The 24,249-nt window shown below is 43.7% G+C and overlaps 1 protein-coding gene across 11 annotated transcripts in view; it reads right to left on the bottom strand.

The window, feature by feature from the left end:
* TPK1 (thiamin pyrophosphokinase 1) overlaps window positions 1–24,249 on the bottom strand; it is an 854,031-nt gene that overhangs the window by 756,299 nt on the left and 73,483 nt on the right. Inside the window, exon 1 of one of the 11 annotated variants that reach the window (XM_077269144.1) lies at window positions 3,833–3,871. The exons of the other annotated variants lie outside the window; for them this stretch is intronic. The gene's annotated coding sequence lies outside the window, so the exon portion shown is untranslated. Of the gene's footprint in view, window positions 1–3,832; window positions 3,872–24,249 lie in introns of those variants that run through there. 11 annotated transcript variants of the gene reach the window in all.

Below are 24,249 nucleotides of genomic sequence, written 5' to 3'. Positions count from 1 at the left end.
GAGGTACTGTTGTGAACTCTATTTCTGGGCTCCCTCTTGTGGTCACAAGTGGTACTGTGTGAGTGCTGTCTTTCTGCAGGTTTGTGACTGGCATCAGCTGTCTCGTTATCTGTGGGCTGGTTTTCTATTTAAGCTCACTTGGACTCTCAGTCTATGCCTGCTGTCAATGTATTCAGTGCTATTCTGATTCCTTCTGACTACCTTGCTCCCAGTCTCTTCAAGAGAAGCTAAGTTTCCGTTTTGTTCATTTTTTGATCATCAGTGTTCTATATGTTTCTTGTCCAGCTTGCTAATATGTGATTTCCCAGCTTGCTGGTAGCTCTGGGGGGCTGAGTTTCTCCCCCCACACCGTTAGTTGGTGGGGGGGTTCTTGAATTCTCAGCGTGGATATTTTGGTAGGGTTTTTTACTGACCGCACAGTTCGCTATCTGTTTTCTGCTATCTAGTATTTGCGGGCCTCATTTGCTGAATCTGTTTTCATTCCTACGTGTGTCTTTTCTCCTTACCTCACCGTTATTATTTGTTGGCGGCTTCCTATATCTTTGGGGTTATTTCTCTTGAGGCACGTGAGGTCTTGCTTTCTCTTTAGGGGTAGTCAGTTTCTCAGGCTGCGTCGAGACGTCCAGGATTTTAGGCACGTTCACCGGCTACCTTTAGTGTGTTTGGATAGGATCAGGTTTTGTGGTCAGTCCAGTTACCACCTCCCTAGAGCTCGTGTCTATGTTTAGTTACTTAGCTAGTATTTCCTGTGATCCCCAGCCACTGGGATCATAACACCCAGGGGGGCATGTGCCAGCATAAGGATGGGGGTTATATAGATACCAGGATGAGGGACATATGATTTGTAAGACGGACACTGGCATTATAAGACAGACACCCATTTAACCCATTTCTCTTTTTCTTCACCAAATTTGGGGGTGCGTCTTATAAAGCAAAAAATACGGTATACTTTACGAGGCAGTTTTATTTATGATAAGAAGTTTTTATGGAGACGCTATAGATAGTACATTTGTAGCATTTTTGGGGAAATCAGTCATGATATTATACAAGAACTGCACTATTTCCCTTCTACTGATTTTTCGCTTTTAACCAGAAGAATACACTGGCACTTAGACAGGTGCTTCTCACAAAATTAGAATATCATCAAAAAGTAAATTTATTTCAGTTCTTCAATACAAAAAGTGAAACTCATTATATAGAGTCATTACAAACAGAGTGATCTATTTCAAGTGTTCATTTCTGTTAATGTTGATGATTATGGCTTACAGCCAATGAAAACCCAAAAGTCATTATCAAAGTAAATTAGAATACTTTTTAACACCAGCTTGAAAAAGATTTTAAAATCTGAAATGTTGGCCTACAGAAATTTATGTTCAGTAAACGCACTCAATACTTGGTCAGGGGTCCTTTTGCATCAATTACTGCATCAATGCGGCGTGGCATGGAGACGATCAGCCTGTGGCACTGCTGAGGTGCTATGGAAGCCCAGGTTGCTTTGATAGCAGCCTTCAGCTCATCTGCATTGTTGGGTCTGGGGTCTCTCATCTTCCTCTTGACAATACCCCATAGATTCTCTATGGGTTAAACTCAGGCAAGTTTGCTGGCCAATCAAGCACAGCGATACTGTTGTTTTTAAACCAGATATTGGTACTTTTGGCAATGTGGACAGGTGCCACGTCCTGCTGGAGAATTAAATTTCCATCTCCTAAAAACTTGTTGGCAGAGGGAAGCATAAAGTGCTCTAAAATTTCCTGGTTGATGGCTGCACTGACTTTGGTCTTGATAAAACACAGTGGACCTACACCAGCAGATGACATGGCTCCCCAAACTGATCATGGAAACTTCACACTAGACCTCAAGCAGCTTGGATTGTGCACCTCTCCACTCTTCCTCCAGACTCTAGGACCTTGATTACCAAATGAAATGCAAAATTTACTTTCATCTGAAAACACCTTGGACCACTGAGCAGCAGTCCAGTTTTTTTTCTCCTTGACCGAGGTAAGACGCTTCTGGCATTGTCTGTTGGTCATGAGTGGCTTAACACAAGGAATGCCGCACTTGTAGCCCATGTCCAATTTTTGAATGGCCTTTTCTTAACAATCCTTTCTAGGTTGCGCGGTTATCCCACTTGTTTGTGCACCTTTTCCTACCACACTTTTTCCTTCCACTCAACTTTCCATTAATATGATTGAATACAGCACTCTGAACAGCCAGGTTCTTTAGCAATTACCGTTAGTGGCTTACCTTTTTTGTGTAGTGTGTCAATGACTGCCTCCTGGACATCTGTCAAGTCAGCAGTCTTCCCCATTATTGCGGAGCCTACTGAAACCGACTAAGGGACCTTTTTAGATGCTTAGGAAGCCTTTACAGGTTTTTTGTTAATTATTCTAATTTACTGAGATAATGACATTTAGGTTTTCACTGGCTGTAAGCCAAAATCATCAACATTAATAAGCACTTAAAGCGAACCTGTCACCTGAATTTGGCGCAAACCTGTCCCGCCAAATTCAAGTGACAGGTTCCCTTTAAAATAGATCACTCCATTTGTATTGACTCTATATAATATATGAGATTCACTTTTTGTACTGAAGAACTGAAATAAATTTACTTTTTGATGATATTATAATTTTGTGAGAAGCACCTAAGTCCAGTCTGATAAGCTGATCATATGCTGTGTATATTTTAAAAATACTGATTCAGAATTACCGTATTTTTCGGACTATAAGATGCACCGGACTATAAGGCGCACCCAGGTTTTAGAGGTGGAAAATAGGGAAAAAAATATTTGAAGCAAAAAAATGTGGTAAAATATTTAATAACATGCTATTATATGTGGTGTTATTATATATAATAGTATGTTATTATGTTGGAAGCTGCGGGACCAGTGTGGTGTCTGTGAAGTACTATATGAAGATGCTGGAGGGTGAGTATAAGAATGGGGGCGCAGGGCTTATATTGAAAGCACCACTCCAGCACTGCAAAATAACACTGGAGTGCTGCTTTAAAATCCCATGGGAGAACTATAACTCCCAGCATGTCCTGCAGATCCTATGACATGCTGGGAGTTATAGTTCACTAAAGGAGTGGCAGAGTACTTTATTGTGTTTTGGAAAGACTAACCTCCTAATTGTGGCAGCCAGCCAGCCTGTGGTGAGGTAAAAGCATCCCATGACTGCACACACAGAGCCCTCCCTCTTGTTGCCTTTCCACAGCACAGGTAATGGAAGCCAGCAGATTCTAGTGTTTGAGTCTGAAGGACGTGTGATGATGTCAAGAAGAGGGAGGGCTCTGTGCTGCCATGTGATGCTCCAGCCCGCCCACTTCTGACATCATCACAGGTCCTCCTGCACAGCACTCAGCTCCAGTCCAGGAAGGTACCAGCGATCTCCTCTACCCCGGACCCTGCTGCTGCTGCTGCCTCCTCCTCCCCCGGACACATGGATCTCCCCAGCTGCTGCAGGAATCAGCGCTGAGGAATCCATGTGTGTCGATGCTTAAGTACAGTATTCATTTGCTGCTCCCGGCTCACTGCTCAGCTGATAGGTGGGCAGGGAGTAGCTAATGAATATTCACTGCACTTAATCATCAGGACCACATGGTTTCCCCAGCAGCTGATTCCCTGCAGTGGGGACATTTTTCTGCCTCCTGAAGTGGGATATCATTGCGATCCCACTCGCTGCTGCCCCCCTCCCCACATGCTACATCCATACCATAAGACGCACCCACACTTTCCTCCCAAATTTGAAGGAAAAAAGTGCGTCTTATGGTCAGAAAAATACGGTAAGATGTTTAAAATAAAAATACTGACCGTAACAAAAAACATGTTACTTACATTTCAGTTATGCAGTATCCAGCCTCTCTAGACCCTTGCAATTATGTCCAATTTCTGTGAAACCAACAGTGTTGGGACAAAGTTCAGTAGGCAGCCACCTGAACGGTGCCATTTATGGATGTAAAAAATACTAGGCACACTATCCAAATGTTTGACACACAAGTCCAAGTTTCTGATAAAGTTGTATAAATTTGTCCTTTACCTACTCCCTTTTGTCTACATATCTCAAAGTGTGGTGTATGATGCAAGATTACTAGCTTTAAAAAAACAAAACATGATTTTGTGACACTCATGATATGTCTATACCATATCATATCCTTAAAGGATGCCACAATAGTGTGTTAAATAATTTTGTGAAATACTGGTGTTCTAAACCAACTTTAAGAAAAAGTGCTGAGGCACACTGTTCACAATTAAAGCCTGTCATTTTAATTTTTATGTAATAACGTAGAGCGAGCATTTTAATAATCTTCAAAATATAACTTATAAAGGAAACATGAAAAAAACTTTCATAAAAAGCTTCTAGAACAGTGTTTCTCAACTCCAGACCTCAAGACCCACCAACAGGTCATGCTTTCATGATTTCCTTAGTATTGCATAGGTGATGTATTTAATCCTTGAGCAAGTGATAAAATTATGACCAGTGCAATACTAAGGATATCCTGAAAACTTGATCTGTTGGTGGGTCTTGAGGGCTGGCGTTGAGAAACATTGTTTTAGAAGATGTCCCACTATGCTGTTTCTGCAGCTTGTCTGTATTCAGTTCCACAGACACTGAATGAGTCTTTCTAATGGTGGGGATGGAGCCTACATAGCATGCGCGCTCCTGGCGGAATCCCATGCACTGTATGGGATACCAGACTAGGGTAGCACAAGTCAAATTGTCCTTCTCTATGTATTAACCTGAGATGCTTAGAATCTTATCAGTAGCAACTGCCAACTCTTATCTCAGTAACGTAAAAATCTGTCTTCATTGAATACAGATTTTAACTGTGAATCTTAAAAAAAGAAAGATCAGTGGCTGGAGGAAAAAGCAGATAAGATATATCACAATGTTTATTATTTTCATATGTACCATTGGTTTATGAAATAGAAATTAAAACAACATTTACGCTTTCAGTAGAGTCATTCATTTTTATGACCCAGGAGAATCCAATTTCCATACTGTTGCCCTGCAAGCTTGTGTCAAAGAGACGCAATAAAAGGGGTTGTACATTCATCGGACAAAAGTCTGCAGATACTCTATGAGCCAACGATCATGTGACTGCATGTATGTGATTGTTTGTTACTTGTTGTCACAGTCTGACTAGACATGTTTGGTTTGAAGTGAATCGAGAGGAGCTGAACACGTGTAGTCAGCAAATGTCTGCAGGCATGCAAACTGCACGAATGTAGATATGTGACTCTCTGCTCCCCCAGGGACTGCAGACTTATGTCCCAAGCCTGCACAACCCCCTTATCCCCCTCAATTTGTATTCCCAAATACCCTGATTGTATTAATTAAAAAAATAATAGTATATTTTATTATGCTTGCTTATATAGAGCCAACATATTCTGCAGTATATTGCAGGCATTGTGATCACTCAATGCCCTGATCAGGCTCCACAATTGAAAAATTAAGGTACTTCATGCAATGCAATTCCTAAATTTATTCTAAGGGCTGTTTCAGCTGTCCATGGTCCAATGTCTTATCACCATACACAGACTGGCCGCACACCTCCCGAGCCGAGCGCGATAGCTTCATATATTTCTATGTAACTGTCACACTCGGGTCAGGAGGTGCTTTGCTATCCGACATTGGATCAATTATCACAGACATCTGAAACAGCCCTAACAACTATCTTGTCTACACTATTTATCTATAGGGTTTATCTATACCTCACAATCGCTTTTTTTTTTTCTATTTCATTTTTTTTTTTACACCTAATGAAGGATGTCTTTTTGCCTTCTGCTATCTCATTAATTGCTTAATGTACAATTTTACTTCCAGGGAGTAAGAGTAGGCTCGATGTTAATTTGTTCCATATTAAAAAAAAGTTGGGTGTGGTGGAAGTGTAGGCAACCTTTTGAGGAATTACTAGTAGAATGCATGCTAGAAAATAATCATGGTGACTTTTGAGGGGAGGAAATTGCAAGGTGTAAAGACTTCATGAAGAAAAACAATTTTGGCAGCTTGACTGAAGACTTTGGGGAACATTGGTCAAATATGGTTAAATCAATGATGGTGGTAATTTGGGGACTTTTAGGTAGAATGCCACGTAAAAACAAACATGTTAAGATCTACGGAATATAGTGCTACTGGTCATTAATGCTGGACTTAAACCAGGTTTCTAGCAACTGTTTAATACTTACACCGGGATAGGGTTGTGATGTACAGTAGATGTTAAACAGCGGCTATGGTGGATGTATAAACAGTGGTATCCATTAACCATAGACCAATATGGAATCCAATTAACAGACACATTGTGATATATTTTACAACAGTTAACTGTTAAAAGTGTTTTAGTTTTTGAGTAACATATGATTCTGATAGGCATTTCTTTAACACATTTGGAATATTGTTATCCATTTAATAAAGAGGTCATGAAATGCTATACAAAAGCACTAATAGGTATTCTTTTTATAGATGCCATACATTGACATTGCCCCCTCATAGAGGAAAATAAATATGTTTAAATGTTTCACTATTCTTCCGCACCTAATTTTTTTGCATTGCTATGTATCGGTCAAGGCCACGGGTTATTGGCCTCCATCTAGTACTGTAGCCATATGGATGAGTTTAGCCCTTACGTCAGGACCTTTAAGCAAATCTAAAGATGTATATTACGGTAAGCTGGACTCATTTCTGATAATTTAAATAAATACCTGCTAAACACAGGGCAAAAGATTGGAACATGGCTTTAAAGGGCCACTGTCACCCCCTCCAGCCGTTATAAACTAAAAGAGCCACCTTGTGCAGCAGTAATGCTGCAGTCTAACAAGGTGGCTCTTTTAGTTTTTGCTTGAGCTATTCCCTCAATAAAGCGTTTTAAAATTTGCCCTAAATACCTGTCTTTGTACCTGGAGGCGGTCCGAAGCCTCCTCTGTGAAGCTCCCAACTGCCGTCACTCATCTCTTCTGGGGCTATGGTCGCCGCCCCCTTCGCGCTGTTTTTCATAAATCCGGCGCCTGCGCTGTGCGTGCCTGCCTGGGACAGGCGCAGTCTTCATTGGCCGTCATAGGTCAGATGCAGGGTGCCTGACTGCGCCTGTGCGGGCAGTGCGGCCACCCTGTTGCTGAATCCCCGCCCCGCACTGTGTTATTCATTATGCAAAGTGCGGGGCTGGGGTTCCTGGGCATGCGCACTGCGCTGTTCAAACGCTCCCCCAGCTCCCCCGCCTTCCAGCGTTGTTATTTGCGGCTGCTTCATTCCAAACGCTGGCAAGGAAACCTGTATATTCCGGCAACGCTGGAAGGCGGGGGAGCTGGGGGAGCGTCTGAACAGCGCAGTGCGACCATAGTCCCAGAAGAGATGAGTGACGGCAGTTGGGAGCTTCACAGAGGAGGCTTCGGACGGCCTCCAGGTACAAAGATAGGTATTTAGGGCAAATTTTAAAACGCTTTATTGAGGGAATAGCTGAAGCAAAAACAAAAGAGCCACCTTGTTAGACTGCAGCATTACTGCTGCACAAGGTGGCTCTTTTAGTTTATAATGGCTGGAGGGGGTGACAGTGGCCCTTTAAGCGCCCCATACACAATAGATAACTCTCAGCCAATCGATGAATCGGCTGACAGCTATCTTGCCCAGGAGTTCCATACACAGGTGATCTCGCTCTGCTGAGGGCTGCTGTGTTATGAGAGAGTTACTACCAGATCCAAGTGCCTCTCACAAAATTAGATTGTCAAAAAGTTAATTTATTTCAGTTCTTCAATACAAAAAGTGAAACTCATATTATATAGAGTCATTACAAACAGAGTGATCTATTTCAAGTTTATTTCTGATAATGTTGATGATTATGGCTTACAGTCAATAAAAACCCAAAAGTCATCATCTCACTAAATTGGAATAATTAACAAAAAACACTTGCAAAAGCTTTCTAAGCATTTAAAAAGGTCCCTTATTCTGTTTCAGTAGGCTCCACAATCATGTGTAAGACTGCTAATTTGACAGATGTCCAAAAGGCAGTCATTGACACACTCCACAAGGAGGGTAAGACAACAAAAGGTCATTGCTAAAGAAGCTGGCTGTTCACACAGTGCTGTATCCAATCATATTAATGGAATGTTGAGTGGAAGGAAAAAGTATGGTAGAAAAAGGTGCACAAGCAACCGGGATAACCGCAGCCTTGAAAGACTTGTTAAGAAAAGGCCATTCAAAAATTTTGTAGAGATTCACAAGGAGTGGACTGCTGCTGGAGTCAATGCTTCAAGAGCCACCACACACAGACGTATCCAGGAATTGGGCTACAAGTGTCGCATTCCTTGTGTCAAGCCACTCATGACCAATAGAAAACACCAGAAGCATTTTACTTGGGCCAAGGAGAAAAAGAACTGGACTGTTGCTTAGTGGTGCAAGGTGTTGTTTTTAGATGAAAGTTAAGTTTGCATTTCATTTCAAAATCAAGGTCCTAGAGTCTGGAGGAAGAGTAGATGGGCACACAATCCAAGCTGCTTGAGGTCTAGTGTAAAGTTTCCACAATTTTATTATTATTATTATTTATATAGCACCATTAATTCCATGGTGCTGTACATGAGAAGGGGTCACATCAAAATACAAATATCACTTACAGTAAACAAAACTAACAATGACAAACTGGTACAGATGGAAGAGGACCCTGCCCTTGCGGGCTTACATTCTACAGGATTAAGGAGACTAAGGAGGTGTGACCCCCTGACGAAGGAAATTGTCCGAAACGCGCGTCGGGGTGCGTTACCACAGGACCCGGCTAACCCAAAGGTATACTCCTTATATAATTTTTTATTTTTGTCCCTTCCAGTCATCTGCACATGGTTTTTTTATAGCATAGTTTATGCTTATCCTTTTGAGTGGGGTCTGCACTATTGCACCCAGTGGAGGTTATTAGGATCTCCTAGCACTAGGCACTTTATTGATTCACTCTGGAGTTTTCCTTATATATATTTATAGTTTGCAGTATATGGTTTAATGTGAGTTGTCATTTGCACACTGATGCATGTTTTTTATACACCCCTGTTCTGGTTGGGACATATTGTACAATAATGGGTCTGCTGATATTCTACTACTGGTAGATGTCCTGTGGTACGCACAGATTTATTGATTTTATATGTATTTTTAATTGTATATTTGTTATCATGTATTGTCACTAAAGAATTAATGTAATAAAGATATATAGGAATATTAATCCTTGTCTGGGTATTTCCTGGGTGTCCAAATATAGTGTGAGTAGGCGTCTTTCTCACGTTGTGGTGGTGGTCACCAAGGTACACAGAGCACTTGTATTGGTACATATCCCTAATCTGCAAACTGCACAGGGTTACATATAGGCTATTTAGTAATTTTTTATAATATATTTTTATATTTATGGTATTTCTGTGTTTTTATACTATGTAGCTGTGTTATATAATATGTGTCTGTGCTATATACTACGTGGCTGTGCTATATACTGCATGAGCTATGCTATATACTGCATGGGCTGTGCTATATACTGCATGGGCTGTGTTATATACTAGGTAAGCTGTGCTATATACTACGTCGCTGTGCTATATACTACATGGCTGTGCTATATACTACGTGGCTGTGCTATATACTGCATGGGCTGTGCTATATACTGCATGGGCTGTGCTATATACTAGGTAAGCTGTGCTATATACTACGTCACTGTGCTATATACTACGTGGATGTGTTATATACTACGTGGCTGTGCTATATACTACGTGGGCTGTTATATACTGCGTGGGCTGTGTTATATACTGCGTGAGCTGTGTTATATACTGCGTGGGCTGTGCTATATACTATGTGGGCTGTGCTATATACTATGTGGGCTGTGTTATATACTGCGTGGGCTGTGTTATACACAACGTGGGCTGCACTATATACTACGTGGCTGTGCTATATAGTATGTGGCTGTGCTATATACTACGTGGCTGTGTTATATACTACGTAGCTGTGTTATATACTACGTAGCTGTGTTATATAATATGTGGCTGTGCTAAATACTACGTGGGCTGTGTTATATGCTACGTGGGCTGTGAGACTCTTTCGCCCAGGGTCCTTAAAAACCTGGAGCTGGCCCTGGTTTCACGGATTAGTCACGCCTGGCCGGCCACGAGCAATCAGCGACAAACGCAGTCCGGCAGCGAATTGGCACGGGATTTGAACCACGCTTCGCTGATTGGTCGCGCCCGGCCGGCCAAATCCTTTGTATTCATTGCATTATTTTGAAATCTTCATAAGTAAACTACATACATATTCTAGAATACTCGATGCGTTAGAAACGGGCCACTATCTAATATATATATATATATATATATATATATATATATATATATATATATACACACACTTAAGATTGATCGTGAATAAATGACCATCCTAACATAATAAACACTCTAATATAAACTATAAACTTTAATAAATCATTATGTTTTGATCCATCATTCTCAGATCCAATTCATTCAAGATTTCCATACAAGATATATCAAAGACATAGCATGCAAAAGACAAAACCGCATTTTTAGATATATTTCACAATGATCACGATATCTGGCCAAAAATATAGAAAATGAAAAATAGCTTTTAAGTGAATTTGATAATGTAACATACGTGGATAAGTTTATCATCCATACCATCCATTTATCCATTTCCACACATCATTCCGGGGATACAGAGTCAGGCTAGGAATGGCCCATAGGGGAACAGGGGAATCCCCCAGGTGGGCCCCTGTGCAGACAAGGGCCCCCAACCCCAATATATGGGCAGTACTTGGCATAATTGACATGATTTACTCTGTATATGAAAAAACAGCATCTCATCATTCATTAACCAAACTGCTCAGTTTATTATTATATAGAGATATAGGTAAATTTGTAAACAAGGTTAGTCTAATATTTGCATGCAGGTAAAAAGTGAGCCCCCAAAGTCATTGTTACTGATGGGCCATTGGCACTCCAGTCCGACACTGTACAGAGTTCAGAGATAACAAAAGGAAAGTTTCTATAAGTGTAAAGCCACTTAATGATATAACCGATAATTAGAGATGAGCGATCCAGAACAGTAAAGTTCGGTGTCCGTACTGAACAACTACTGTTAGGGCACAGACACCGAAAACGGATTTCACCAGGAAGTCAGTGTTACTGTTTGAATTTGACCCCCAAAGGCCAGGTGTTTGTTGCGCTGTCATGTGCATGACACCATGGCAAACACAGCTTCTGATTTGCAGTAAAATCACCCCCGCGGTCAGGCAGCTGCAGTTCCCATGCTCAAGGCCAGAGTTAGGGGCAGGCAAACCAGGCTGCTGCCTTAGGCCCCTGCTCCTCCAGGGGCCCACGGACAGTGGAGTGCCACCAATAGCGGCACACCATGTGGTCACTATGGGACTCGGCGCCGCCCCCATCGCTCATTCAACTTATCAGCATCATAGACGCCGATACAGTTGAAAGCAGTGCCATCACTGCCCCTCTGCTTGTGACTCAGTGGGCACGCGATGATGTCACTTCATCACGCACCACACTGTGCCAGCAGTGGGGTGGAGCTGATGAGACCGGAGCAAAGCCTGGAGCAGCACAGAGAACAAGGAGGAAGGGTGAGTATTGTGTGAGTGGAGTGTGTGTTTTTATGTGTGTTTGTTTTTGTGTGTGTGTGTAGGCTAAGTGTGGGGGCTGCATCATACAGTGTGTGCGCGCGTGTGTCTGCACTATACTGTGTGTCTGCGTGTTAAGGGAGCTGCACTATACTGTGTGTTGGTGGGGAGCTGCACTGTACTGTGTGTTGAGGGGAGCTGCACTAAACTGTGTTGGGGGAGCTGCACTGTACTGTGTGTGGGGGGAGCTGTACTGTACCGTGTGTTGGGGAGCTGCACTGTACTGTGTGTTGGGGAGCTGCACTGTACTGTGCTGGGGAGCTGCACTGTACTGTTTGTTGGGGGGGGAGTGTCACGATCCATGTTTGAATCTGAGGCAGATCTGGTTTCCCTCTGATTTAAACCTTTTTTCCTTTCTGGTCATTGGGGGTTAATGCAGTTTTTCCCACCCGGTGGCCACTGGTGTTATTGCATTGCATCGCTGCTGGGTCAGCTGATGTTTGTGAACACTCCAACCATCCTTTATAAGGTCACCTGGTGAGTCAATTGACTGTTGGTTATACAGTTACTTTCAGGAGACCAACCTTGCAGTAGCAGCTCTCTGGTGTCAGCCAAGTCTGGTGTTTGGAGCTCAGTTGCTGTACTATCTGTGTTGTGGAGTCTGCAGCGGTGTGCACAACTAAGTTCTGAGTTTTGTTACTTTGTAGTTTGTGCATTCACCTTTTGGTATCGTGTTCCCGTCACGCTCATATTGTTTATTCCTGTTTATTTGCTTTGTGGTTCTGTTTACACTGTTCACCTCCTGGGGTGGGGGGTGGGGGTTTAGTTCAGGGTTTAACAGGACACAGGGACAGGTCGGTGACTTGGGCCTCCCTACCTTCAAGGGTACCCCTAAGTTAAGGAAAGACAGGGCTTCCCTTAGCCTGAGGGGCAGATCAGGGGCCCAGATTCCTCATCTCCTGTTTTCCTATTTCTTCCCCATGACATTATAACCAACCATTTCTTTTTTTGTTCTGGCCCAAATGTGTCATGGTTCCCAATGGCAAGGGAACGTCAGAGAACTTAAACAACAGACTAGCTCTTGGGTGATGGAATCTCGAGCTGACCGTGAGCTAAACCTACCACACAACTAACAGTGGCCGGGTGGCGTACCTACGTTTTATCCCTAGACGCCTAGCGCCAGCCGGAGAACTAACTAACCCTAATAGAGGAAAAGACAGACCTGGCTTACCTCTAGGGAAATTCCCCCAAAAAGGAGACAGAAGCCCCCCACATATATTGACGGTGAGTTCAGAGGAAAAGACATACGCAGTATGAAGGTAGGTTCAGCAAAGCGAGGTCCGCTTACTAGATAGCAAGAAGATACAATAGGGAACTTCACGGTCAGCTGAAAACCCTATTAAAATACCATCCCGAAATTACTTTAAGACTCATGTGTCAACTCATGACACCGGAGTGGCAATTTCGGCCCACAAGAGCTTCCAGCTACAGAAAAATAACATAACTGTGAACTGGAACAAAAATGCAAAACAAACTCAGGACTAAGAGTCCAACTTAGCTGATAGTAGTCTAGAAGCAGGAACATGCAACAGAAAGGCTCTGGTTACATTGATGGCCGGCACTAGAATAACTGAGCAGCAAGGCTAAATAGGATACACCCATATCCTGATGGAAACAGGTGAACAGAGAAAGTGAAGCACACAAGTCCAGTACCACCAGTGACCACCGGGGGAGCCCAAAAACCAAATTCACAACAGTACCCCCCCCTCAAGGAGGGGGCACCGAACCCTCACAAGAACCACCAGGGCGATCAGGATGAGCCCTATGAAAGGCACGGACCAAATCAGAGGCATGAACATCAGAGGCTGTCACCCAAGAATTATCCTCCTGACCGTAGCCCTTCCACTTGACCAGATACTGAAGTTTCCGTCTGGAAACACGGGAGTCCAAGATCTTCTCCACAACGTACTCCAATTCACCCTCAACCAACACCGGAGCGGGAGGCTCAACGGAAGGCACAACCGGTACCTCATACCTGCGCAATAATGACCGATGGAAGACATTATGGATAGAAAAAGATGCTGGGAGGTCCAATCGAAAGGACACGGGGTTAAGAATCTCCAAAATCTTATACGGGCCGATGAACCGAGGCTTAAACTTAGGAGAAGAAACCCTCATAGGGACAAAACGAGAAGACAACCACACCAAGTCCCCAACACGAAGACGAGGACCAACACGACGACGGCGGTTAGCAAAATGCCGAGTCTTCTCCTGGGACAACTCCAAATTGTCCACCACCTGTCCCCAAATCCGATGCAACTTATCCACCACAGTATCCACTCCAGGACAATCCGAAGACTCCACCTGACCGGAAGAAAAACGAGGATGAAACCCCGAATTGCAAAAGAAAGGAGAAACCAAAGTGGCAGAACTAGCCCGATTATTGAGGGCAAACTCCGCCAACGGCAAAAAGGCAACCCAGTCATCCTGATCCGCAGACACAAAACACCTCAAATAAGTCTCCAAGGTCTGATTAGTTCGCTCAGTCTGGCCATTAGTCTGAGGATGGAACGCAGACGAAAAAGACAATTCAATGCCCATCCTAGCACAGAACGCCCGCCAAAATCTAGACACGAACTGGGTCCCCCTGTCAGAAACGATATTCTCCGGAATACCATGCAAGCGAACCACATTTTGAAAAAACAGAGGAACCAACTCGGATGAGGAAGGCAACTTAGGCAAGGGCACCAAATGGACCATCTTTGAAAAACGGTCACACACCACCCAGATGACAGACATTTTCTGAGAAACAGGGAGATCAGAAATAAAATCCATAGAGATGTGAGTCCAAGGCCTCTTCGGAATAGGCAAAGATAACAACAATCCGCTGGCCCGAGAACAACAAGGTTTGGCCCGAGCACAAACATCACAAGACTGCACAAAAACTCGTACATCTCGAGACAGGGAAGGCCACCAGAAGGACCTAGCCACCAAATCCCTGGTACCAAAGATCCCGGGATGACCTGCCAACACAGAAGAATGAACCTCCGAGATGACTCTACTGGTCCAATCATCAGGAACAAACAGTCTACCAGGCGGGCAACGATCAGGTCTATCCGCCTGAAACTCCTGCAAAGCCCGTCGCAGGTCTGGGGAAACAGCAGATAATATCACCCCATCCTTAAGGATACCTGTAGGTTCAGAATCACCAGGGGAATCAGGCTCAAAACTCCTAGAAAGGGCATCCGCCTTCACATTTTTAGAACCTGGTAAGTATGAGACCACAAAATTAAACCGAGAGAAAAACAACGACCAGCGCGCCTGTCTAGGATTCAGGCGCCTGGCAGACTCAAGATAAATCAAATTCTTGTGATCGGTCAATACCACCACCTGATGTCTAGCCCCCTCAAGCAAATGACGCCACTCCTCAAAAGCCCACTTCATAGCCAAAAGCTCCCGATTACCAATATCATAATTTCGCTCGGCGGGCGAAAATTTTCGAGAAAAGAACGCACAAGGTCTCATCACGGAGCAGTCGGAACTTTTCTGCGACAAGACTGCCCCAGCTCCGATCTCGGAAGCATCGACCTCAACCTGAAAAGGAAGAGTAACATCAGGCTGACGCAACACAGGGGCGGAAGAAAAGCGGCGCTTAAGCTCCCGAAAGGCCTCCACAGCAGCAGGGGACCAATCAGCAACATCAGCACCCTTTTTGGTCAAATCAGTCAAAGGTTTAGCAACATCAGAAAAACCAGTTATAAATCGACGATAAAAATTAGCAAAGCCCAAAAATTTCTGAAGGCTCTTAAGAGAAGAAGGTTGCGTCCAATCACAAATAGCCCGAACCTTGACAGGATCCATCTCAATGGAAGAGGGGGAAAAAATGTACCCCAAAAAAGAAATCTTTTGAACCCCAAAAATACACTTAGAACCCTTCACACACAAGGAATTAGCCCGCAAAACCTGAAAAACCCTCCTGACCTGTTGGACATGAGAATCCCAGTCATCCGAAAAAATCAAAATATCATCCAGATACACGATCATAAATTTATCCAAATATTCACGGAAAATGTCATGCATAAAGGACTGAAAGACTGAAGGGGCATTAATAACAAAATCCTGTAAATTTTGAACCTTCGTAGCAAGATTATTCAAACCTGTAGCCAAACTCTGAGGATCCATTTTAATCAGGTGAGATCAGAGCCATTCAAGGATTAGAAGGAGAGAGAGAGACAAAGGCTGCAATTAGAGCAGAAATGCAACTGAGTCAACTAAAAAGCAAGCTCAGAAGAGAAAAAAAAAAAAAAAATCTGCAGACTTCTTTTTCTCTCCTTTCTTCTGCCAACGGTTTTAACCCTTGGCCGGCCATACTGTCATGGTTCCCAATGGCAAGGGAACGTCAGAGAACTTAAACAACAGACTAGCTCTTGGGTGATGGAATCTCGAGCTGACCGTGAGCTAAACCTACCACACAACTAACAGTGGCCGGGTGGCGTACCTACGTTTTATCCCTAGACGCCTAGCGCCAGCCGGAGAACTAACTAACCCTAATAGAGGAAAAGACAGACCTGGCTTACCTCTAGGGAAATTCCCCCAAAAAGGAGACAGAAGCCCCCCACATATATTGACGGTGAGTTCAGAGGAAAAGACATACGCAGTATGAAGGTAGGTTCAGCAAAGCGAGGTCCGCTTACTAGATAGCAAGAAGATACAATAGGGAACTTCACGGTCAGCTGAAAACCCTATTAAAATACCATCCCGAAATTACTTTAAGACTCATGTGTCAACTCATGACACCGGAGTGGCAATTTCGGCCCACAAGAGCTTCCAGCTACAGAAAAATAACATAACTGTGAACTGGAACAAAAATGCAAAACAAACTCAGGACTAAGAGTCCAACTTAGCTGATAGTAGTCTAGAAGCAGGAACATGCAACAGAAAGGCTCTGGTTACATTGATGGCCGGCACTAGAATAACTGAGCAGCAAGGCTAAATAGGATACACCCATATCCTGATGGAAACAGGTGAACAGAGAAAGTGAAGCACACAAGTCCAGTACCACCAGTGACCACCGGGGGAGCCCAAAAACCAAATTCACAACACAAATGCAGGCCTTTGCCCAATTGCTGCAGACTCTCACCGAGGAGTGTAAGGTGCTGCATGGTGAGGTGGTGCAGCAGCTGCAGCAATTGTTGGGGTTTTGGGCCTCGGCTCAGGTACAGGCTCAACCAGAACCCAAGATATCTCTCCCAGACAGGTTCTCTGGAGGGAGAGATACATTTTTGGTTTTTAAGGAGGCCTGCAAGTTGTACTTCAGGCTCCGCCCTCGTTCATCTGGGAGTGAGGAACAACGGGTGGGTATGATTGTTTCCCTTCTTAAGGGTGATCCCCAATCCTGGGCCTTCTTCCTGCCGACCGGTTTACCATTCCTACGGTTGGTGGATGAGTTTTTTACGGCTCTGGTGTATGGTGATCCAGATGGCGTCACCCTGGCGGAATCCCGACTCCGTAAGATCAAGCAGGGGGGTCGGCCGGCTGAGGAGTACTGTTCAGAGTTCAGGAGGTGGGCCACAGACACACAGTGGAATGACCCTGTCCTTAGGAGCCATTTTGTGCAGGGTCTGTCCCCTAGGTTGCAAGATACTCTGGTGCAGTACGCAGCCCCCCCAGGTTGTTGGAGGCTGCCATGTCCCTTGCCATCCGGGTGGATAGACGCTTGAGAGAGAGGCATACACCAAATGTGCCCCCTATTGTCCTTGCTAGGGAGGACATAACTGGGCAGGCGGACGAACCCATGCAGGTGGGAGGAGTTGGTTCCCAAACTGGGTTGCCTGTGGTTCGCCGTGGAGTGGGAGCATGTTTCTACTGTGGGCAGACCGGTCATTTTATCAATGTCTGCCCAGCGCATGCCAAAGTACCTGCACCATCTAAAGAGCTGCGTCCTCCTGGTCGTGTGGAGAGAGGCGACCAGGGTGTGTATATTTCCTCCATTTTTTCGTCTCAGTGTACCTTACCTGCTGAGGTGGTTATTGGTGGGGTAACTGAGAATATTCCGGTGCTTGTGGACAGTGGAGCAGGAGTCAATTTGGTGGATGCTCATTTTGTCCAGACCCATGGCCTGATGAGTAGGATGCTAGCGAAACCCTTAAGCGTCCAGGCCATTGACTCTGCTCTGCTCAGCCAGGGGAGCATTACACAAGTCGTAGACAATATACATCTGCGTATAGAGGCTTGTCATGAAGAGTATTTATCATGCTACGACTTGGAGGGCATACCAACTCCCATGGTTTTAGGACTCCCTTGGTTGAAAAGACACAACCCAGTCATAGACTGGTGGTCCAGGGAAGTAGTCAGCTGGGGTCAGTCGTGTAAGGACTGCTGCCCGGGAGCTACAATCTCTGCCGTTCTTCTAAAACCTACCCCTTCCCCTTCAGTGGGGGCAGCAGAGGTGCTGCCAGGGACTAGGGGCAAGACTTTACCCTCACTACATGCTAACCCAGTGGGTCAGAGACCTCTTAGGAGGAGGGGTCAGCTGAGGGTGGTGGTTCCCTCAGAGCATTGTGGGGTTTTGAGTGTAGTGACACCGGGGGACGCCTCTGTTGTCAATTCCTCAAAGAATTCTCCATCCTGTAGCAAACGTTTGCATGGAAATAAATGTTCAGGTCCGGACCTGTGTGTGAATGAGTACGTATGGGTGCCCACCAAAAACATCAGGCGGAAGTGCAACTGGGACCTGGAGTTCCAGGGTGATTGGGCCATATAGGGTGTAGGCCACTCTCAGCCCAGGGACTTTTCAGTTGGAGTTACCCCCAGTTATGCATGTACACAACTGATTCCCCAGGTCGGCCCTCTGGAGGTTTGTGGCACCTTCATTGGTGGCATTTTCATCAGGTCGCGTTTGCCATAAACCTGAGAGTCAGGTGCCTGACGAGGTGAACTCTGGTGGATCGAGGCGTCCTCACCGTAGGTAGGTCTGGTGAGGTCTGATGTTGAGTGTCCAGAGGCCACTCATTGAAAGGGGGGTACTGTCACGATCCATGTTTGGATCTGTGGCAGATCTGGTTTCCCTCTGATTTAAACCTTTTTTCCTTTCTGGTCATTGGGGGTTAATGCAGTTTTTCCCCCCCGATTGCCACTGGTGTTATTGCATTGCATTACTGCTGGGTCAGCTGATGTTTGTGACCACTCCCACCATCCTTTATAAGGTCACCTGGTGCATCAGCTGACTGTTGGTTATACAGTTCCTTTCAGGAGACCAACCTTGCAGTAGCAGCTCTCTGGTGTCAGCCAAGTCTGGTGTTTGGAGCTCAGTTGCTGTACTATCTGTGTTGTGGAGTCTGCAGCGGCGTGCACAACTAAGTTCTGAGTAATGTTACTTTGTAGTTTGTGCATTCACCTTTTGGTATCGTGTTCCCCTCATATTGTTTATTCCTGTTTATTTGCTTTGTTGTGCCGTTTACACTGTTCACCTCCTGGGGTGGGGGTTGGGGGTTTAGTTCAGGGTTTAACAGGAGACAGGGACAGGTCGGTGACTTGGGCCTCCCTACCTTCAAGGGTACCCCCAAGTTAAGGAAAGACAGGGCTTCCCCTAGCCTGAGGGGCAGATCAGGGGCCCAGATTCCTCATCTCCTGTTTTCCTATTTCTGTCCCGTGACAGGGAGCTGCACTGTACTTTGTGTTGGGGGAGCTGCACTGTACTGTGTGTTGGGGAGCTGCACTGTACTGTGTGTTGGGGAGTTGCACTATACTGTGTGTCGGGGAGCTGCACTTACTGTGTGTTGGGGAGCTGCGCTGTACTGTGTGTTGGGGGAGCTGCACTATATTGTGTGTTGGGGGAGCTGCACTATACTGTGTTGGGGGAGCTGCACTGTACTGTGCGGGGAGGAGCTGCACTGTACTGTGTGTGGAGAAGCTGCATTATACTGTGAGTGGGGGCTGCATTATACTGCGTGTGTGGGGGTGCATTATACTGCATGTGTGTGTGGCTGCAGTATTCTCTATGAGGGGGGTTGCAGTACACTCTATGAAGGGGGCTGCATGATACTATATCAAGGACCATGGGGAGTGCATTATACTGTATCGAGGACTATCTGTGCCCATCATTTACCTCAGTGTAAAGTAACTCAGGAACAAGCGTCGAATGACTTCATTATTGTCAATCACGCGCGTTTAACAGTCTGAACTCTACACCTGTAAATACAACCAAAATGTTTTTATGATGTGGAACGTGAGCATTTGGGGCCCCACTTTCTCTAAAATTGGCCCTGCTCACGCTATGAGCCCGCAGGTATGATTGGAAGTATTAAGTTTACCTCTGGTCATTGGTGTCGGCTGAAGGGACTACAGCTCCCATCAGCCAACGCCTGGTGCCGCTAATAACAATAAGAGCAGGAGCAGCTTAGTACTGGAGAGGCGCCTTTAAGTTACTAAGCATTACTAAGTTGATGTTCGTATTTGTTGAACATGGTAAAAAAAAATTGTTGAATTGTACTTTTTTTTGCAATTTCACCGAACTTGGATTTTTTTTTTCCCAATTACAGTACAATATATGGTAAAATCAATGGTGTTGTTCAAATCTACAACTCGTCCCACAATAAACAAACTCTCATACATCCATATTGACGGCAAAATAAAAAAGTCATGGCTCTGGGAAGAAGGGGAGGGAAAAACAAACACAAAAATGAAAATGGGCTGCAGCATGAAGGGGGTAAAATATTGTTTTATCTTGTCATGTCTATGCAGTACAGACAGAACGACTTCACAAGATGAAAGCATTAATCCCCCTGCATGTACCACCTATGTGGCAGTGAAGGCATACAAGGTTACAAATCTGACAGTGACTCAATGCTCTCAAACATGGATCTGTATAACTCATAACCCGATTGACAATATGGGCCTTTACATTTTCAAGAAAAAGTGCAGAATCTCACCTTATTTAATATGCTCATTTACTACCATAAAAAGCTGATCAGAATCCAATTACGGTATGTTACAACTCTTAAGATTCACAGATGTTGATGCTGCTATGGTTTATGGTTATTTTCAGCTGCATTCCTTTGTTCTATACATTTTAAACTTTTTTTGTAAAATTGTATGCTTCAATATTTTGCATGGTCTATAAAGATTTTTCTTTAACAAAAAAAAAAAAGAACAGTAAAAGCAATAAAATTGTAATCTAAAACTTTGGGGGTTACAATAAAGAAGTAACATCAGTGCAACAGCAGGAAATTAATTCTGTAGATGGCCTGGAAAAAAAGGCTTATAAAGTTAACGAGATATTACTTAAGGCAAGAGAGATACAATTAGACTACTCATCAGAGAAGATAAACCAAACATTTTGCCTGGGAAAAATAATGAAGCTAATTAAAATGAAATGAAAACCAAGCTAAATGAAACTATGGCAGAGGTTACATACTCCAAAACCTAATGCAATTGCAGCTCTGACTAGAACGTGGAAACAAATATAATCTGTATGAGTTACTAAAATGGATAAATTAAAAGCAGAGTGTGCAGAGGGTCGGAATATGCCATCACATTATAGCTAATTGAGTGAAGTGGGGAAAAAATGAGAAAAAAGTATGAATATGGATCCCAGGGCCTGAAGGAGAGTTTCCTCTCCTTCAGACCCTGGGAACCACACGCCGTATAAGATGACTGGGCGTATAAGATGACCCCCGTCTTATACAGCGGGCATATCCCAAATTCCATATTTTATATGGAAAAGTTGGGGGTCGTCTTATAAGCCCAGTCGTCTTATACACCAGAAAATACGGTAATCATTCGGCCACTGAAATCAACATTTTACAGTGTAAACTACCAATAATCAGTTTTAAAAAAATCACATATTTTGCTATGGCTACTAGTTTTCCTCTTCCAGTTCGTGGATCCATGTTATGAGAGATCACCAATCAGATAATCTTAGTGAAAAACTAATTTATCTATTCCTTGTAGCTAAAATGAGGCATTTGAACAAAAAACTGGTTGCTGATTTTTGTTTTCCTCTCTAAACATTTTAGGTATGTGCACAACATTTTTTTCTTGGTTGGCACACACTGTATTCCATATGAACAAGCCTTAAAAGAAAATGTATGAAAATATGCATGTCTATGTAAAAACAACTTATTGTGCTTATTTTCAGTATTTGAGCTTACTTTAACAGCTTCATATTTGTAAAGTCACAAAGCAGTTTAAAGGCAATCTGTCAGCAGGATTGTGCACAGTAACCTACAGACAGTGTCAGGTTGGTGTCGTTATACTGATTAAAATGATACCTGGGGTGGTGAAATCCGTCTTGTGGTTGTTGTTGAATCTTTATATGTAGTTTTCAGCTAATGAGATTCTCGTGCTCCGGGACGGCCTGTGGGGGGCTTCATGTGGTGCTCTGCTTACATATGCATCTGTATGGGTTATGACAGGTCACTCGTCCCTCAGTGACCTGCCCCCTATTTTACATACTGAATATATGTTTTGGAAAAAAAAATTCACATTAGGCAGGCTGCGGTGCCTGCACTGTAGAATGACTGCATCTATGATGTTCATTTAAGTATTTTAATTTGGTGATATAAATTTATTCAGAACAAAAAAATGCTTTGTCAAAAAGGCGCCATTTTGCTAGAGGAAAAAAAAAATTGTCTTTATCAAGATGGAGCCAGCAGCGCCTGTGCAGTAGCATCTATCGAATCCCCAATAGATGCTACTGTGCAGGTGTGGCCACTGCCATTTTGAGAGAGATTTTTTTATTCTGAATAAACTGATATCACCGAATAAAATAATGAAATGGACTTTACATTTGTTTTTTCAAAACATAATACATTCAGTATGTAAAATAGAGGGCAGGTCATTGAGGGATCAGTGACCTGTCAGCAGACTGCACTATGAATAGCTCATCAGAGCATCACATGAAGATCCCACAGGCCGCCCCGAAGCAAGAGAATGCCATTAACTAAAAATAAAGATTAGACAACAACCACAAGACAGATTTCATCAACCACGATATCATTGTAATCAGTATAACTGCGCCAACCTGACACTGTCTGTAGGTTACTGAGCACAATCCTGCTGACAGGTTCCATTTAAAGATGTGACCTGGCCATCATTCAGGTGGCTTCAACTCAATATTTTATACATACAAGTCAAAAAATTCAATTGGCTAACTCAACTCAAAAAATTACTGCAAAGACTCAGAAAAAGATGCTTCATAAAAATCCGCCAACACTTTCTGCTTGATTAACCTTGACAATATGCTGGTGTCTAAGGCTATGTGCACATGTTCATGTTTTTCGCATTTTTTCGCGTTTTTTCGCGACAAAAACGCTATAAAAACTCATAAAAAACGCATACATTATGCATTCTATCATTTAGAATGCATTCTGCATGCTGTGTGCACATGGTGCGTTTTTTTCCATGAAAAAAATGCATCGCGGTAAAAAAAGCAGCATGTTCATTAATTTTGCGGATTTTCCGCGTTTTTCCCGCGTTTCTATGCATTTGGAAAAAACGCTCAAAAACGCGATAAAATCACGGTAAAAATGTGGTAAAATAACGGTAAAAACGCATGCGTATTTCTGGCAGAAATGTCCGGTTTTTGTCAGAAAAGTTTCTGCCAGAAATCCTGACGTGTGCACATAGCCTTAGGGTATGTGCACACAATGCCTGATTCTTTTAAGGAGTTCAAAACCAGGACATTTTAGTCCTTTGCAGCAGGTACAATACAAATTTAGCCTTCTGCTTCAAAGAGTTCCTTTCACCAGTTTAGCATATTAAACTGGTCACATCATGGAATAAATAGTGACTTCAGAACTGAATACATCACCCACCAGGCGGACGCGCTTCCACACAACTCCACCAGAGATGCCCTATGGGAACTCGGCTCTTTCTCCTCTCCTCAACCTCTTTGGCATAAGTGAGGTTTTGATAAAGACCTGCTGGGGTCGAAACGTTACCCGAATTGAATAGTCCGCCACCCATTTACCTCCTAAAAAAGCACCTGGTGATGTTTATTGTATATGTTAATAAAGAAACTACACAGTTTGCTGAACTTTCAACCAATTGAGTGTGGCTGATTTTTCCTATACTTGGACTATTTTTGTTCATGCCTGCACCAACCCAGTGACAGTGTGCACATCTTTTTCCTGGATTCAGAACTGAATATAACAGAGTTTTTATTCTTTTATTTCTCATTTCCGTTGCTGAGATATTGACTTGCAAAATTTATATTCAAATTTGCTATTCAACCAAAGGGTGTTACCATCAGATTCACCCATGGAGGCATGAACCTTTTCCCCCAGCATGACATTGACCACTCATACACAGGAGGCATCATGCAAAAAAAGCGCACACTTATCAAGGCTTAGAGAAGGCTTTCTCCAGTGAGACATTCAAAGACACACAGCCCGGCTCCCCGCTGTGATGTGACTGCCGGCAGCAACCTTGTAGAATAGAGCAAAACTGTCATTTCAAACATCTCTTGCATCTTTCATCCCACCGTAGACATGTGGCAGAGTAAGGCTACTTTCACACTAGCGTCGGTACGGTGCCGTCACCATGCGTCGGCCCGACGTACCAACGCACATTGTGAAATAAATGCACAACGGGGGCAGCGGATGCAGTTTTTCAACGCATCCGCTGCCCCATTGTAATGTCTGGGGAGGAGGGGGCGGA

Source organism: Ranitomeya variabilis, chromosome 6 (assembly GCF_051348905.1).
Source record: "Ranitomeya variabilis isolate aRanVar5 chromosome 6, aRanVar5.hap1, whole genome shotgun sequence".
In the NCBI taxonomy this organism is placed as follows: domain Eukaryota; kingdom Metazoa; phylum Chordata; class Amphibia; order Anura; family Dendrobatidae; genus Ranitomeya; species Ranitomeya variabilis.
The sequence above is the reverse complement of the archived record's forward strand: the minus strand, read 5'-3'. Positions and strand labels throughout refer to the sequence as shown.